This window comes from Rhinolophus sinicus, chromosome 16 (genome assembly GCF_057876585.1).
Source record: "Rhinolophus sinicus isolate RSI-liver-muscle chromosome 16, RSI-T2T, whole genome shotgun sequence".
Classification (NCBI taxonomy): Eukaryota; Metazoa; Chordata; class Mammalia; order Chiroptera; family Rhinolophidae; genus Rhinolophus; species Rhinolophus sinicus.
This window is the reverse complement of record NC_142516.1, coordinates 9,515,730-9,531,537: the sequence shown is the minus strand read 5'-3', so window position 1 is coordinate 9,531,537 and position 15,808 is coordinate 9,515,730. Positions and strand designations below refer to the sequence as shown.

The following is a 15,808-nucleotide window of genomic DNA, read 5'->3' as shown; positions in this document are numbered from 1 at the left end:
CATTCACCATAACTGTAAAAAGAAAAACTCATGGATCCAGTCAAGATGGCGGAGCAGGTAAATGCCAAGTTTACCTCCTCTCACCACATCAAAATTACAACTAAACTACAAACCAACCATCATGAGAATTGCCCGAAATCTTGCTGAACCGAAGCCCTACAACTACAGACATACAGAAGAAGCCACCTGGAGACTGGTGGGGGGCGAGAGACACGGACCGGGCTGGTCCCACACCTGTGTGTGATCATTAAAAATGGAGAGGGGTATCATGGCTGCGGAGGGTCCCCCACCCCCTGGAAGAGGCAGGAGTCCCAGCCCCTCCCCAGCCCAGGGCTCCGGTGCTGGGGAGAGAAGTCCCCATGATTTCTTGTTGTGCAAAACAGTGGAGATTGTGGCTGAATGAGATGGAGGGCAGCTGGAGTCCCAGGCGCTCCTCTTAAAGGGACAGTGCATGGACTTACGGACGGAATCACTGGCTCTGAGCTCCAGTGCTGGGGCGGCAGCTGGAGAGGCGAGAGGGACATAAGGGGGGGAACCTGAGTTGTCTGGCTTCAAGACACAGCCTGGACGGGCAGCTTTCTCACGGACGACGGAGCTGGCGGAAGCCATTGTTTCTTTGTTGACACCTCCTTCCGGGTGTGCAGGTCAGGCAGCCGCCATATCTGAGTCTCCATCCAGTTGGCTAACGGGCTTTCGCTGGCCACACCCCAGTGATTCGAGACCCTACTCTGCCCAACTTTCGGGCACACCCAAGCCACTTCCAGTGGCTTTTTTGTATAAACCGCCTGCCTTGGCTCATGCTGCAGACTTTCCAAGGGTCTCTTATAGGTTCATGGAACCCAGACAAGCAGCATCTGGCTTACGCATGTCCTGTACCTCTGGCTGAGCAGCCCTAATCCTGGCGCTAGCAGCAGCTGGTCTTGGTTCATGGTTTAGCCTCTTGAGGCGCGTCCAAGCACGGGATGGGCAGTGGCCATGTGCAGATTGCTTTGTGGCTCCTGCTGGGTGGCCCCGGCTGGGGCATGGGCTGTGGCTGAACTTGACCTGCAGCAGATCCCCTTCCAGGTGGCTCTGGGGCTGGCATGACCAATGTCCAGCTTCAAAACAAGCTGGAGCATCACCCAGCCACCTCCGAGGACAACACACCCAAGGGCAGAGAGGGCAGGCACCAGAGCCCTGCTGAGGCAGATCCTGCTCTGTAGGGTCAGCCCCTGCACCGCAGCTCTGCCCTTGTAGTCACAGCCAGTCCACACACTCAATGAGCCCAGGGTCAGTCCTTCCCATTGATGTGCGAATAACAAACAAGGCTCAACTACAAGAAGAGTCTTGTACAGATGTACACAACTCACACAAAGGACACACGTGGAGAGCCTGGCTCCGGTGACCAGGAAGACTGAGCCACTGAGCCCCACAGGACACCTACTACATAAGGCCACTATTGAGACCAAGACACACAGCAGCCCTACTTAATACACAGAAACAAACACAGAGAGGCAGCCAAATGGGGAGACAAAGAAACAGGTCCCAAATGAAACAACAGAACAAAGCTCCAGAAAAAGAACTAAACAAAATGGAGACAAGTTATCTACCCGACACGGAGTTCCAAACACTGGTGATAAGGATGCTCAATGGTCTCAGGAGGACAGCATAGGAAATACAGTCAATCACACTGTGACAGCATAATACGGTGTCAGATGCTTACTGGATTTAATGATGACCTTTTTTTTAGCATGGGGAACATAATCAGTAACATGGTAATAACTATCCATAGTGCCACACGGGTACTGTTGAATAACTATGATCTATACCTGAAACTAATATTAATATTGTACGTTAGCTGTATTTTAATATAAGTCTTAAAAGAAGAAAAAAGAAAAACTCATTAGTTACCACTGGAGGTTGCTAGAACACCAATTCATTACTCTGAAAATTGAATAAAGGGAAAAAAATCAAACATTAAAGTAAAAACTACTGGAATCTTCCTCTCTTGCTCCCCTCCCTAAGAGTAAGAGGAGAGAAGGGGGTGGGAACAAAGACTGTTTTGAAGAATTTCAAACTTTAATTGAGAAGACTGTGATTAGGGAGACATCTGTCTGGCAGTAGAGGGAACAGGCTTGGGTGGGGAGGTAGAGTTGATCTCAGGGCCCATGGCAAGGTAAGTCTCACTCGGGGATGGAAAGGAAAGCGACAACTGTCAGCTCAATAGATCTCTTGAACAGAGGCAGTAGAACATAGAGATTAAGCCTTTGGACTCTAGAGTCAGACTCCTTAAGTTCATCTAGGCTCTGCCCCTTGCTAGCTGTGACTTTGGAACGTTTCCCCAGTTTCTAGTTAATAAAATGTGGATAATAATACCTTCTTCAAAGAACTGTTGTGAGAATCAATGAGTTAACAGGTTACCTATAAATAACATGGAGGTCTGTATTAGAATGAAAGAGCTTTGCAAACTAAAGCATCAGACAATATCATTGCTTGTCTTTTGCTTTTTTCTTTCTTTCTTTTTTAAAAATTTATTGGGGTGACAATTGTTAGTAAAATGCTTTTTTCTTTTTTAACCTAAAAAACTTAAAAATTACACAAGCACAGAGGAGAATATAGTCAGTCTGGTGGCAGGGGAAGGTAATGACAGATTTCCTATAGGAGGTGAGTTTTGAAGTATGACTGCCAGTTAGACAAGTGAAGGAAGAGGAGGACACAAATAGGCATATAAAATCATGTCTTAAATTTGGAAGTGAAAACCTCTCTTCAACTTGGGTTTCCTGAGAAGAATTTCATTCCTTTCTAAAATATCCAATATAGGGCTGGCCCCGGTGGCTCAGGTGGTTGGAGTTCCGTGCTCCTAATGCCAAAGGCTGCCGGTTCGATTCCCACATGGGCCAGTGCCAGACGGCTCAGTTGGTTGGAGCATGGGTTCTCAACCACAAGGTTGCTGGTTCGACTCCTTAACTCTTGCAAGGGATGGTGGGCTGCACCCCCTGCAACTAATGACGGCAACTGGACCTGGAGCTGAGCTGCACCCTCCATAACTAAGATTGGAGGGATGACAGCTTGACTTGGAAAAGTCCCGGAAGTACACACTGTTCCCTAATAAAGTCCTGTTCCTCTTAAAAAAAAAAAAATCCACCTTAAACAAAAGCAATAAATAGTACTTTAATAAACAAAGGCTTTGATAGAACTCAACATTATTCAACTCAGCAAACTCAGAATAAAAAAAAGCTTGTTTAATATGATAAAGGTTACCTAAAGAAACCTATGCCAAATATTATACTTAATGGTGAAATGCTTAATAAAAACTTTTTCTTTTTTTTCCAGAGTGGAAATAAGGATGGCCCATTATCAACATCTTCATTCAACACTGTACTAGGCAGTCACACAGTAAAATAAGAAACATAAAAAAATGAGCCATATTACGATACAAGCTACAAAAATATGAAATTTTTAAAAGATGGCATTTACAACAGTATCAAAAAATAAAAATAGCTAGCATGCAATCTAATAGACATATTAACATCTCTATGGAGAAATAATATACTTACTTAAAATATTTCTAAGATAAATTAAGGAAGATTTCAGTAAATGGAGAGAAACACTATGCTCACAGATTGAAAAGTTGTTATTATTATAAAGATGTATAGATTCAGTAAAATCCCATTCAAAATCTCAACTGTGTGCGTATATAACTTGACAAGCTAAAATGGTATGGAATTGCAAAAGAACAAAAATAGTAAAGATACTTAAGAAAAACAAGAGTTAATCTACCATATGTCAATATTCATTTTAAAGCTATAGTAATTAAGACATGTTTTATTGGCTGAAGGATAGACAGATAGACCAAAGGAACTGAATGAAGAATCCGGCAACATAACCATGCATATATGAATATTTAATTTATGATAAAGGTGGCATTGCAAAGCAGTGAAAAAAAGACAAAATTTTTAATCAACAGTGTTGGGACAATTAAATATCTATATGGGAAAACAATGCAACTTGATCCTACCTCACACCACACAAATATTTAATTCAAAGGAGACGGAAAACCTAAATCAAAAGCAAAATAGTATTTCTCTCAGAAGATAATAAAGAAGAGCATCTTCATCATCTTGGGTTAGACATTTTAAAAACAGGCCACAAAAATCATTAATCATACAGGAAAACCTTAAAATTGGACTACATTAAAATGAAGAACTTTCTTGAGAGTGAAAAGGCAAGCCACAGTATGGGAGAAAATGTAATACACACGACCTACAAAGAGCTCACTCTCAAAATATACAAAACTTCTATACATTATTAAGAAAAAAGCAACCCAGCACAAAATGGGGCAAGAGACCTGAACAGGGATTTCACAAAGGGGGCTGTCCACATAGTCAGTAAACTTATGAAAAGATGTTCAAATCCATTAGTAATCGAGGACACGCAAATAAAACCACACAATGTGTAATGGATATTACACATCCATTAGAATGGCTAAGAGTTAAAAAAAAAAAAAAAAAAAGACTCCAAGTTATGGTGGCAAGTTGGAAAAACTAACTTTCATATACTGTTAGTAGAACTGTTTATTGGTACAACTAGTATGGAAAAGAGTGTGTTCATTATTTAAGTTGAAGATATACCTGTTTTATTTCCCATTCCCAGCAGAAATGTGTGCACATACATATTATGAGGCAGATTAAAATTAACCCAAATATTCATCAACATTGCTATAGATGGTATAATATGCACAATGGAATATTATACAGTCATTTGAACTATTGTAACATAGATGACTTATACAATGTTGAGTAAAAGAAGCCAGAAAAAAACAACAAACACATACTATAGGATTCCATTTATTTTAGGTAAATTAAAACAAAATTAAGAAAAACAGGCACAGAAGGGAAACAGACATAGTGGGAGAGTGCTAGGGTGGAGAGAAACTTTTGGATCCTGAAAATATTCTAGTTCTTGACTTGGGTGGTGCTGGCTTTATGTTAATCCATTAAATTGTACATTTGTGTTCTATGTACTTTTCTCTCAGTGTTCTATTTCACAATAAAAGGTTGCAAACAAAAGCCAGCAGAGCACTTCAGGAAAGGGAAATGACATCGGCAATGGTAAAAGGAAGGAAAACAAATGGTAAGGTGTTTTTCAGGGAACTCCACAGGATATTAAAGTAGTGAGGGTCTATGGAGGAATGGTCAGAGATAAGTCTAGAAAACTAGTTTGGAATAGACTGCAATAGGTTTTACCCTATGATGAAAGCTACTGGGATTTTAAATAGAGAGATGTCTAGATCTAAACAGTATTTCAGGAATATTAATCTCACAGTGATGTGCAGGTCGTGACAAGATTGAGTGCCTGGGCATCTAGGTAACAGAAACGATAAAGAACGGCTGAACGGAAGGGAAAGGAAAGCTTAGGGAGCCGAGAGGGCTTGCTGACTGTAGATTCCAGAGGAGGGGAGAGGAGAGGTGAGGATCGGAAAGTATCAAAAAATGAGTTGTGGGCACTGTGGTATCGCTGACAGAGAAGAGGGAAGCAAAAGCTGAGTGAGGGACAAAATCAATGGCTTTAGTTTGAGAGAGGATGATGAGTGAGTCAAACAGAAATATTCCAAAGGCAGTTATTTAGAGGACAACGGTTAAGGCGAGAATGAAGGATTTGGGGGTCATCAGCACATGGAAGAGTTGAAACTATGGCAACAGATTAGAACTCCAAGAAAGAGATGTATGGGGAAGCAGCAGCAGCAGGATGAAACCAAGACATTAGAGAAGGGAAGGCAGAAGTAGGGAAGGAAAGTGAGATGACATGATCAAAGAAGAAATAAATCCATGATTATGAGAAGGCAAGGGACAAAAGGATTTCACGAAGGAGAGAGTACTGTCAAATACCATGTAGGTCAAATGTGTGAGGAATAAGAAAAGGCTCAAAGATCACTACTGAGAACAGTTTCAGTGAACTGGTTAGAACGAATACACTGAGTTGAAAACAGGTGAGTGGTAAAGAAATAAAATTAGTGTTTCGTTGAATGGTAGTTTCATTCCAGTTGAGTGATAGAGAAACATTTTATAGGAAGAAGCAATAGATTTAAGCTGATTTTTTTAAAACTAGGATTCATATGTATTTAAAGAAGATAATACAAGAACAAAGGCGTTTAAGAGAATGAACTGTAATCCAGACATACTTTCAAAATAAAAACTTGCATGAAAAGTAAAACAAGCTCAACATTTTGATTTTTCTTATACATTTTATTTTTATTAGAAAAAGTTACTTGCCCAGGGTCAGAAAAGTGATTTGTCCAAGGTCACATAGTGATTCCGTCAGGGATGGAGCTGAGTTTCAACCTTACTTCTTTTCCAAAGACAAACTTCCCATTATACCAAACTACCTCTTATGGGGCTGGGTGGAAGAAGAGAAGGATGGTATGTATCAAAACTGAGCCTCAGTGCTGCTGCCTTTTTCTTTTTTAAACCAAAGAGACAACATGAATCACAACAAAATCTGTGAAATAAAAAACTAACTAGAGATCTTCTTCCCATCCTGTGAGTACTAAGTACCTTCATATCAGCAACCAGTTCTGCTTTAATTTGGTTAAATACAGACCAAAACCTGTTACCAAAAACAGCTCTTACTCTCATACCTACAGTCAGCCCTGCTGTTAACAAAAATACCTCCCCCACCCCAAGAAAGGCATTTTACCCATTCCACGGGCTCAGGTTACACAAATTACATTTGGAAACTGATTTTTATCAAAACCTGCTTTGCAGACTGTGATGAAGGCCAGATTTAGGAAATGGAGAGTACAGCTGCTCACTGGACCAAAATTATACTGACAACTAAGGCATTCTGGAACTTGCCTGGCTAAAGGGTATTTACAACAAAGGGGATCTGTTTCAACCGGATTACTGGTTCCAACTCCCTGATCAGCTGCACGTGCTAAGTACTAAGTCCACTCAGTTTCACAGGTTGCCACCATCTGAAGTGAAGGCCTCAGGTGGTGTGGCAGAATTGAAATTGGAAACAGGTACCCTCAAAATTTCGTTTGCAAACATAGAATTTAAACAGAAGTAAATGAAAATCATAGAATTCCTCCTCTACTCCTACGCTGCACATACCACTATAAAGTCCATTTCCAGAGGCCACACATGGAGTTCCTGGGGGGACATTTCTAAAAAGTGACATCACTTGAATGAAAACAAATGAGCAATTCACGAGATTGGTGTGGATTGAATGTTTGGGAGTTATCCTTCCTTACAAGTCGCTGAGTAAAAGATTGAAAAAAAAGGGAAATCCTTTTCATGAAGATGGCACTGAAAGCGAAGAAGGAAGCCCCTGCCCCTCCCAAAGCCGAAGCCAAAGCCAAGGCTTTGAAGGCAAAGCAAGCAGTCCTGAGAGGAGTCCACAGCCATGAGAAAAAGAAGATCCGGACGTCACCCACCTTCCAAAGGCCCAAGACACTGCGGCTCCTGGGAAGAGCGCCCCCAGGTGAAACAAGCCTGACCACCATGCCGTCATCAAGTCAGCCATGAAGAAGATGGAAGACAACAATACACTTTGTTCATTGTGGATGTCAAGGCCAACAGGCCCCACATCCAACAGGCTGTGAAGAAGCTCCATGACACTGACGCGGCCAAGGTCAACACCCTGATGGAGCCTGATGGAGAGAAGAAGGCGTATGTCCCACTGGCTCCTGACTATGATGCTTTGGGTGTTGCCGACAAAATTGGGGTCGTATAAACTGAGTCCAGCTGGCTAATTCTAAATACAAAAGTTTCTCACTGTAAAAAAAACAAAATGCTACCACCATTAACCACTTAGGCCTGGAAACAAAGAAGAATTAGCTGAAGCCACAGGAAATAAATCCAGGGAAAATGCTACCCCATCAGGCAACAGGTGGGGGCAAGAAAATAGAAACTCAGACCACAGTCGCTAGTTCCTTCCTGTCTCTTACATGCAGAAATCTTTGAATTAGGAATCAAATTTCTATTTGGGATGAAAAGCTTTCATATTCATGCAAATTTAGGTTTTCCAGTTGGAGAAAAGAACCTGCAAATCTGTGGTTTGTCTTATTTAGACAGTTATGGGGAACTTTTAAGGAGCTCATTTAGGAAAAAATGAGTTGGCTGAGTCTGAGAAGTCTTCTCTGAAAAACCAAAAAACAAAAACAGATTATTTCATTCATTAATAGATAGCTTGGACCCACACACCAAAGCTCTAACAAGTAAGTATTTCTGAAGTTGGAAGTATAAAGCAGACACAGATTCACTCATAATTATTACTTCTTTCTTCAAACCATCTCTTGACATTTATTCACTGATAACTATTTGAGGGCTCCTTTGTGTCTTTTGTGTACCCCCAAAAGTGGAGGAGACAGACCTTAATGCTATAATTTCAATACAGAGCACTCACTACTAAACTAGAGAGAGAAGACAGAGTGGGCACAGAGAAGCGAGTGAGTGCTTCTGGAGAATGGGGAAGCAGAAAAAAAGATTTATCTAGAAGCAGTGTCACCTGAACTGGGTCTTAGCACATACGTATGTCCATTTCAGCCAGCAGGAACAGTGTAGGCGGAGGCAGGTGAGGAAGACCTCGATGAAAGCTAGAATATGCAGTTCTGGAGTCTTCTGAAGGGAGGCTGTGGGCATGCATGAGATTGTCAGAGATCAGTGTACAGTGAGAGCAGAATCTGTAACAGGTGGCTTTTGGGTGTCTGCTTGTTGGTACTGATCCTTTCCTCTGTGAAGCACTAGGTTTACACTACTAGACAAGCTGATAGGAGCAGGAATGGAAACTGGCTATTGCCATCTGGACTGAAATAAAAGACATTGGCCCAAGTTGGTTCAATGAAATTCCGTGTTTCCAAAGTTTTGTAATGGGGACAGAGAGATTGCATTGCTAGCTTCTGAGGAGACTAGAACTGTGAATGCGACCAGTGAGATGGCCTTGTTCTAGAAAAGCAGATGAAGCCAGCCTATGTGGTATGGTGGTGACGAGGGCTGGGGATGAAGTGAAGCAGAGGGTACTATATGGCTTCATACGGATTGAGAGTAGCCACTAGGGTTCCTGAAGCTTAAATGTAATTCCCTGTAATAAAAACACACCAGTCTTACTTCAATCTGTGGACACTGACCAACCTGAACAAGTCTGCTCCCTCCATTTTTCCACCAAGAGTTTCACAGCCTTTGGAGTGTAATACCAATAGTCCCAATAAGTGACGTACATGGCATACGATTTCTATTCCCCTTATCACAATGGCCATCTGTCTTTCCCTCGGACATGTTCCTGCTTGTAAGGATCATATGAAAATATCATGCTCAGAATCGAGCATGGCTTGATTAGTACAGAACAAAGAGGGGTCTATTCTCCCCATTCCTTATTATGTTTTTAAGAAATGCAAATTGGGTTTGTCAACTTTAGGACATCTGTAATGTATTTGTCAAAGTATATACTCTATGAGTGCATAAAACATAGTGGATTAATATTATTTATCAGTCCTGAGTATGTGGTAACTCAAACTTCTCAGTCTTTTTCTCATGTTTTGTTGCTAAGCTGCATCATTCACATCCTGCAATGGTGAGCTGGGTCTTGGCGCCAAATACAATACTTTATTTATCACCTCATTTGAGGTGTACATCTGTACTTCCAGCTTTTATACAAAATTGGTGAGGATTAATAAGCTAGGCTTTTGATCTCAGGCAGGTGATTTTTCTATGTATCAAAAAGTAATATAGTAAGTATAGTGATTTTTCATATTAACATTTGTTTTATTTTTTAGTTCTATTTTTTATTTAAACTTTTCCCTAGTTTTGAGACATAATTGACAGTATTATATCAGTTGAAGGTATATAGCATAATGACTTCACTTACATATATTGTGAAATCATTGCCACAAGTATAATGATGAAGAGGATGAGGTATGAAGTCAAACTGTCTGAGTTCAAATCTCAGCTTTTAATGTATGGCCTACTACCTTAGTTTCCTCATCTGTAAAATGGGGATAACAATAGTACTTATATCACAAGGCTGCTATGAGGATTGAGTTAATACATGTAATGTGCTTAGTGCTGAGAACAGTAAATATATGTAAAGTACCCGGCACAGAGTAAATGCTCAATAAATGTAAGATATTATTATCATTATTATTATATCATCACCATTTTATCTCAGGATACCCATCAGTAAAAAGAAGACAGTGAGAAAACCTCCAATGAGGACAAAATAGAATGTATGAGAAAGTGTCCCAGATATTCTGAAGTTCATGGTGGTAATTCACCTGAGTGAGCTTCTAACTCTTGCCCGCCTGGGGCCGACTGGGTTTGCCTACCGGGTCAGCTACTATGAGAAAAGCACCTTCGTATAGTAGCGTCACATCTCTAACTCTCCTCAGCAGCCTGGATGCTCCCCTTCACATCTACCTAAGCTTTTGGAGATTACTGATTGGGTTAGAGAACCAAACATTTATTTATTGACCTTTTGTAGTAAATTACCTTTGAGGGTTTTGTTTGTTTATATTTACTGTAATTCTAAAGTCAAAGCAAAAGCAACCCCAGCTTTGCATCACACCAGTCACTATTTTAGCTGTGTGACAATCTCTCTGAGTTTCAGTTTCCTCATCTACAAAAACAAAAAAGATAAAAATATTCATTTTACAGGATTGTTGTGAGGATGAAGGATTAAAATACGTAAAAGACTTAAAGAGTACGAGAAATGAACATGTGGATCAACAAATGTGTTTGTATTTTATTATGATTGTGGTTATTATTTCTCCATCCAGGGGTTATAGCTCTTTTTAGAAATATCTTCCATGATTTTGAGTTTAATTTACTGGCCCCTATCAGAGCGGTGAAAATACACATAATGCAATTATACTAAATAGTTAAACCAGAGTTGTCAAAAGATCCTTAGGAAATACGTGTACACAAAATTGTCTTTGGGTTTATTCCAAAGAGACTCCCAGGGACTTTCATTAGTTTAGCTTCCAACTGTTAAAATCTTGCGCTTCCATCATCAGACAACTAGAAGTTGATCTGGCCCCTGAAGGTCTCGAGGATCAGGATATTACAGGCTTTGAGGGTTGATGTGCTTGTTCCGTGTCTCAGGCACTTGTGATTTCTTTGAACACTAGGTCCCGACTTATGCAATGATTAAGGTTCAGATCCAGAGGGGGCTTAAGAAATACACTAGTTCCTCATCCTCACATTACAGATGAAGAAACTGAGGTTCAGAGATTTAAAGTAACTTGCAGGTTTGTGTAAATAACCTCTACATTAGAGCTGCCTCTGTAGTTCATTTGCCTTTAAATGACCTATGTATCTATAATACTCAATAGGTGCTATTATAGATCAGATAAGTTTGCATACCAAATCCTCGATTCTAATAAATTGATGGCTCTTTATAGAACTTGGGAACACTGTAGATTCACCAAGAGTGTTAAGGTGTTCAAGGCAACTTTCTGAAATTTTAATATCAAAAGTGAATACAGATGGGCCCTTAGAAACCCTATATAGCTTTCACACTGAACCCCTTAAAATACTATAGTCATGTCCCTCTTAACGACAGGGATACGTTCTGAGAAAGCGTCGTCAGGCGATTTCAATGTTGTGCAAACATCGTAGAGTGCAACCCAGATGGTTCAGGCTGCTACACACCTAGGCTGCATGGTACGGCCTGTTGCTCCTAGGCTACAAGCCTGTACAACGTATTACTGTACACAAACACATGAGATTAAATCAAACACAAGGCAAAACGATGCAATCAAGATATATAATAAACAAGAGATGTATGAGGTTGCTGCCACTATAACACAACATACTGTTTCACAGCAAACTTTTTTTCTAAGTAGAAAGAGTACGCTCTCAAGTAACAATAAAAAGTATAGTGAATACATAAACCAGTGACATAGTCGTTTATTGTCAGTATCACTTACTGTACAATTGTATGTGCTGTACTTTTATAGGACGGGCAGCACAGCAGGTCTGATTACACCAGCGTCACCACAAACCGTGAGCTGCCACACGACATTGTAATGGCCGTGACATCATTACACAGTAAGAATATTTCAGTTCCATTATAATCTTATGGGACCACCATCCACCGTGTATGCAGTCCGTCACTGACCAAAATGTCACCGTTAGGCGCATGGCTATATATGGAAACTCTTCGTGGACTAGCATTTTAGTATAATATCTGTCCTGCTGGATCTATCCATGAAGTCCCATAAAGTGAAAGTACTCAGGAATGTTTGCTTGGATGGATGAAATAAATTGGACAAGCATCTGAATTTTCTCCTTTTTAAAACACTTTCCTCCCTTGGTTTCCAAAATACCACTCTCCTGGTTTTCCTCCTTTCTCTCAAACCACTAGTTTCTCAGTCTCTCTTATTAAGTACTCTTGGAATTCCTGAATGTCATTGTCATATCCCCAGGGGTTAGTCCTTGGGCCTCTTTTCTACCAATATTCTCTCTTTAGAGACTTAAGCCTTCCACCTATACTGTGATAATTCAACAATGTATATTTAATAAAAAAAACCTCCCCTGAGCTCCAGACTGCTATATCCAAATTGCCTATTTAACATTCCATTTGGCTTTCTAACAGGCAGCTCAAACTTACCAAAGTCAAACGTAATTCTAGATTCTACTCCTATTTTCTATATCAACAGGTTTCTTGGATAATCTTCCCCATCTTTCTAACTGAAACCCATATCCGTTAGTTGTTCAAGCCTAAAATCTAGGAGTCATTCCTAACCCTTCTTTTATATTCTGTTATCCAAACCATCAGCAAACCCTATCAATTCTGCCTCCAAAACAGATCTCAAATCTATTCTCCACCTCTACTACGACCAGCCCCAGTTTAAGCTACCATCCATCACCTCTCACCTGGATGACCATGCAGTCTTCTGACGCTCCTTACTTCCCTACAGTCAATTTTCCAATCCATTCTACAGTGCAGTCAGGGGCATCTTTAAAAATTCTCCTGCTCAAAACACTCTAATTACTTCCTCTTGCAAATGAAATAAAATCTATGGCCTATATGTAGCCCTACATGGACATGCTCTGGCCTAATTCTCTGAGCTCATCTGATCCAGCCTTCCTCTGCTCACTACGCCACACACTAGAAATAATCCTTTCTCTTGTGAAAGAGCAATTTATATCTAGAAAGAAGATAACAGAGCACTAAATCACAACACAGCAATTCAATTGCTTAGCATTCCTAAATCTCAGACAACACTGTAGAATTGTGAGACAACCCTGTATGATAAAGTACAGGCTGGGTATTAAAGAAAAAGGCTGAGAGTTGTAAAAGGTTTGAGACCTAAACTATGAGTTTAGAATTACCTGGAAATATAAGCAAACCACTTCAATAACTAGAAATTGTATCCTGTTTCCATCTTCAGTCATTGAAGAGTTGTAAAGAAAACTTGCCTAAAGAAGGACCTGTGCCCAGAATAAAGAACTCTCAAAATTCAATAATAATAAAAAAAACCACCCCAATTTAAAAATTAAAATAACTCAGACACCTCACCAAAGAGGATATGAGGCTGGCAAAGCACATGAAAAGACGTTCAACATTATTAGCCATTAGAGAAATGAGAGACCACTATGTATCAGAATGGCTAAAATTTTCAAATGATAATTACAAGTGATGATGCCCCACCCACTCCCACAACACTGGAGGCACTTTCTCCCAAGCCACCAGCCCCACCCACATTGCACTCTTTCTGGGAAAACTATCAGAGTCCACAGGCAGTGGCTGACCAGTGCCTGCACCAGAGCCCCTCTCAAGAGGTCCCAGGACCAATGTACTTGGAGGTTGGCTTCAGACCACAGCAGAGCACTGCCCAATTAGCCCCACAAGCTGCACACCCAAAGGGTGGTCTCAACAGGCACCAAAGCCTGCTGGAGCAAATTCCACTCCATGGGGTAAGCCCAGCAGCACACAAGCTTTGGATGTGGCCAAACCTCACAGCCAGCTAGCTTGAGGGTCAGTCCCACTCACTGAAGTGCCAATAGCAATGCAGGCTCAACTATAACAGAAGGGTACACACAACCCACACAAGGGATATTCCTGGAGCACCCAGAGCAGGTGACCAGGGAGACTGTACCTCTGGGCCCCACAGGACACCTAATACATAGGGCCACACGGCCAAGACTGGGAGACATAACAGATCTACCTAATACACAAAAACAAGCACAGAGTGGCAGCCAAAAAGAGGAAATAAAGAAATGCATCCCAAATGGAAGAACAGGAGAAACTCAAGAAAAAGAACTAAATGAAATGAAAGCAAGCAATCTACCAGAGGCAGAGTTCAAAACACCGGTTATAAGGATGCTCAAGGAACAAAGAGGTTGCAAATATAAAAAAGGACATAGGAACCATAAAAAAGAACCAGTCAGAAGTGAAGAATACAAAAACTGAAATGAAGAATGTACTAAAAGGAATCACCAGCAGATTAGATGAAGCAGAGGATTGAATCAGCGATTTGGAAGACAAGGTAGCAGAAAATACCCAATTGGAACATAAAAAAAAGAAAAAGAAAAAAAAATGAGGCTAGTTTAAGAGACCTCTGGGACAACATGAAATGTAACAACATTCGCATCATAGGGGTATCAGAAGAAGAGATAAAGCAAGAGATTGAGAAGCTATTTGAAGAAATAATGACTGAAAACTTTCCTAACCTGGTGAAGGAAACAGACATATAAGTCTAGAAAGTGCAGAGACTCCCAAACAGGATGAACCCAAACAGGCCCATGCCTAGACACATTATAATTAAAATGGCAAAGAGAGAATCCTAAAAGCAGCAAGAGAAAGGCAACCAGTAACTCATAGGGGAGCTCCCTTTAGACTGTCAGCTGATTTCTCAACAGAAACTTTGCAGGCCAGAAGGGATTGGCACAAAATATTCAACATGATGAAAAGCAAGGACCTACAACCAAGGGTACTCTACCCAGCAAGGCTATCATTTAAAAGCAAAGGACAAATAGCGAGCTTCCAATACAATAAAAGCTAAAGGAGTTTATCACCACCAAACCAGTATTACAAGGAACGTTAGAGGAGCTTCTTTAAGATGGAGGGGAGGGGGAGACACTCCAATCAAACACATAGGAGGGCTGAATGGATAAGAAAACAAAACCCTTATATATGCTGCCTACAAAAGACTCATTTCAGATTGAAAGATACACAGACATGGAAAGTAAAGGGATGGAAAAAGTTATTTCATGAAAATATAAATGAAACAAACAAAAAAGCTGGGGTAGCAATACTTATACCAGACAAAACAGACCTTAAAACAAAGGCTACACCAAGAGACAAAGAGGGACCCAGTAATCCCACTTCTGGGTACTTATCTGAAGAAATCCAAAACGCTACTTCAAGGGAACCTGTACATCCACATGTTCATTGCAGCATTGTTTACAATGGCCAAGATGTCGAGGCAGCCTGGGTGTTCGTCAATGGCAGAATGAATAAAGAGGAGGTGGTACATATATACAATGGAATATTGCTCGGCCATGAAAGAGAATGGGTTCTTGCCGTCTGTGGCAGTATGGATGGACCTGGAAGGTACTTTGCTGAGTGGAGTGTCAGACAGAGAAAGACAGATGCAATGCGATTTCACTTACACATGGATTTTAAAGAACAACAACAAAAACAGAAACAAACTCAGATATAGAAAATATTTTGATGGTTGCCAGATGGGAGTTTGAGAGTATGGATGAAAAAAGGGGAAGGGATTAAGTACAAATTGGTTGTTAAAAAGTTATGGGGATGTAGGGTATAGCATATGGAATATAGTCAATAATATTGTAATAACTATGTATGGTGTCAGATGGGTACT

General features: G+C 40.6%; 1 protein-coding gene and 1 pseudogene across 3 annotated transcripts in view; one reads left to right on the top strand and one right to left on the bottom strand.

The window, feature by feature from the left end:
* Positions 1-15,808, bottom strand: part of NR6A1 (nuclear receptor subfamily 6 group A member 1) — a 202,487-nt gene that overhangs the window by 46,886 nt on the left and 139,793 nt on the right. The window lies entirely within an intron of this gene.
* On the top strand, positions 7,275-7,713 carry LOC109445989 (large ribosomal subunit protein uL23 pseudogene; annotated as a pseudogene).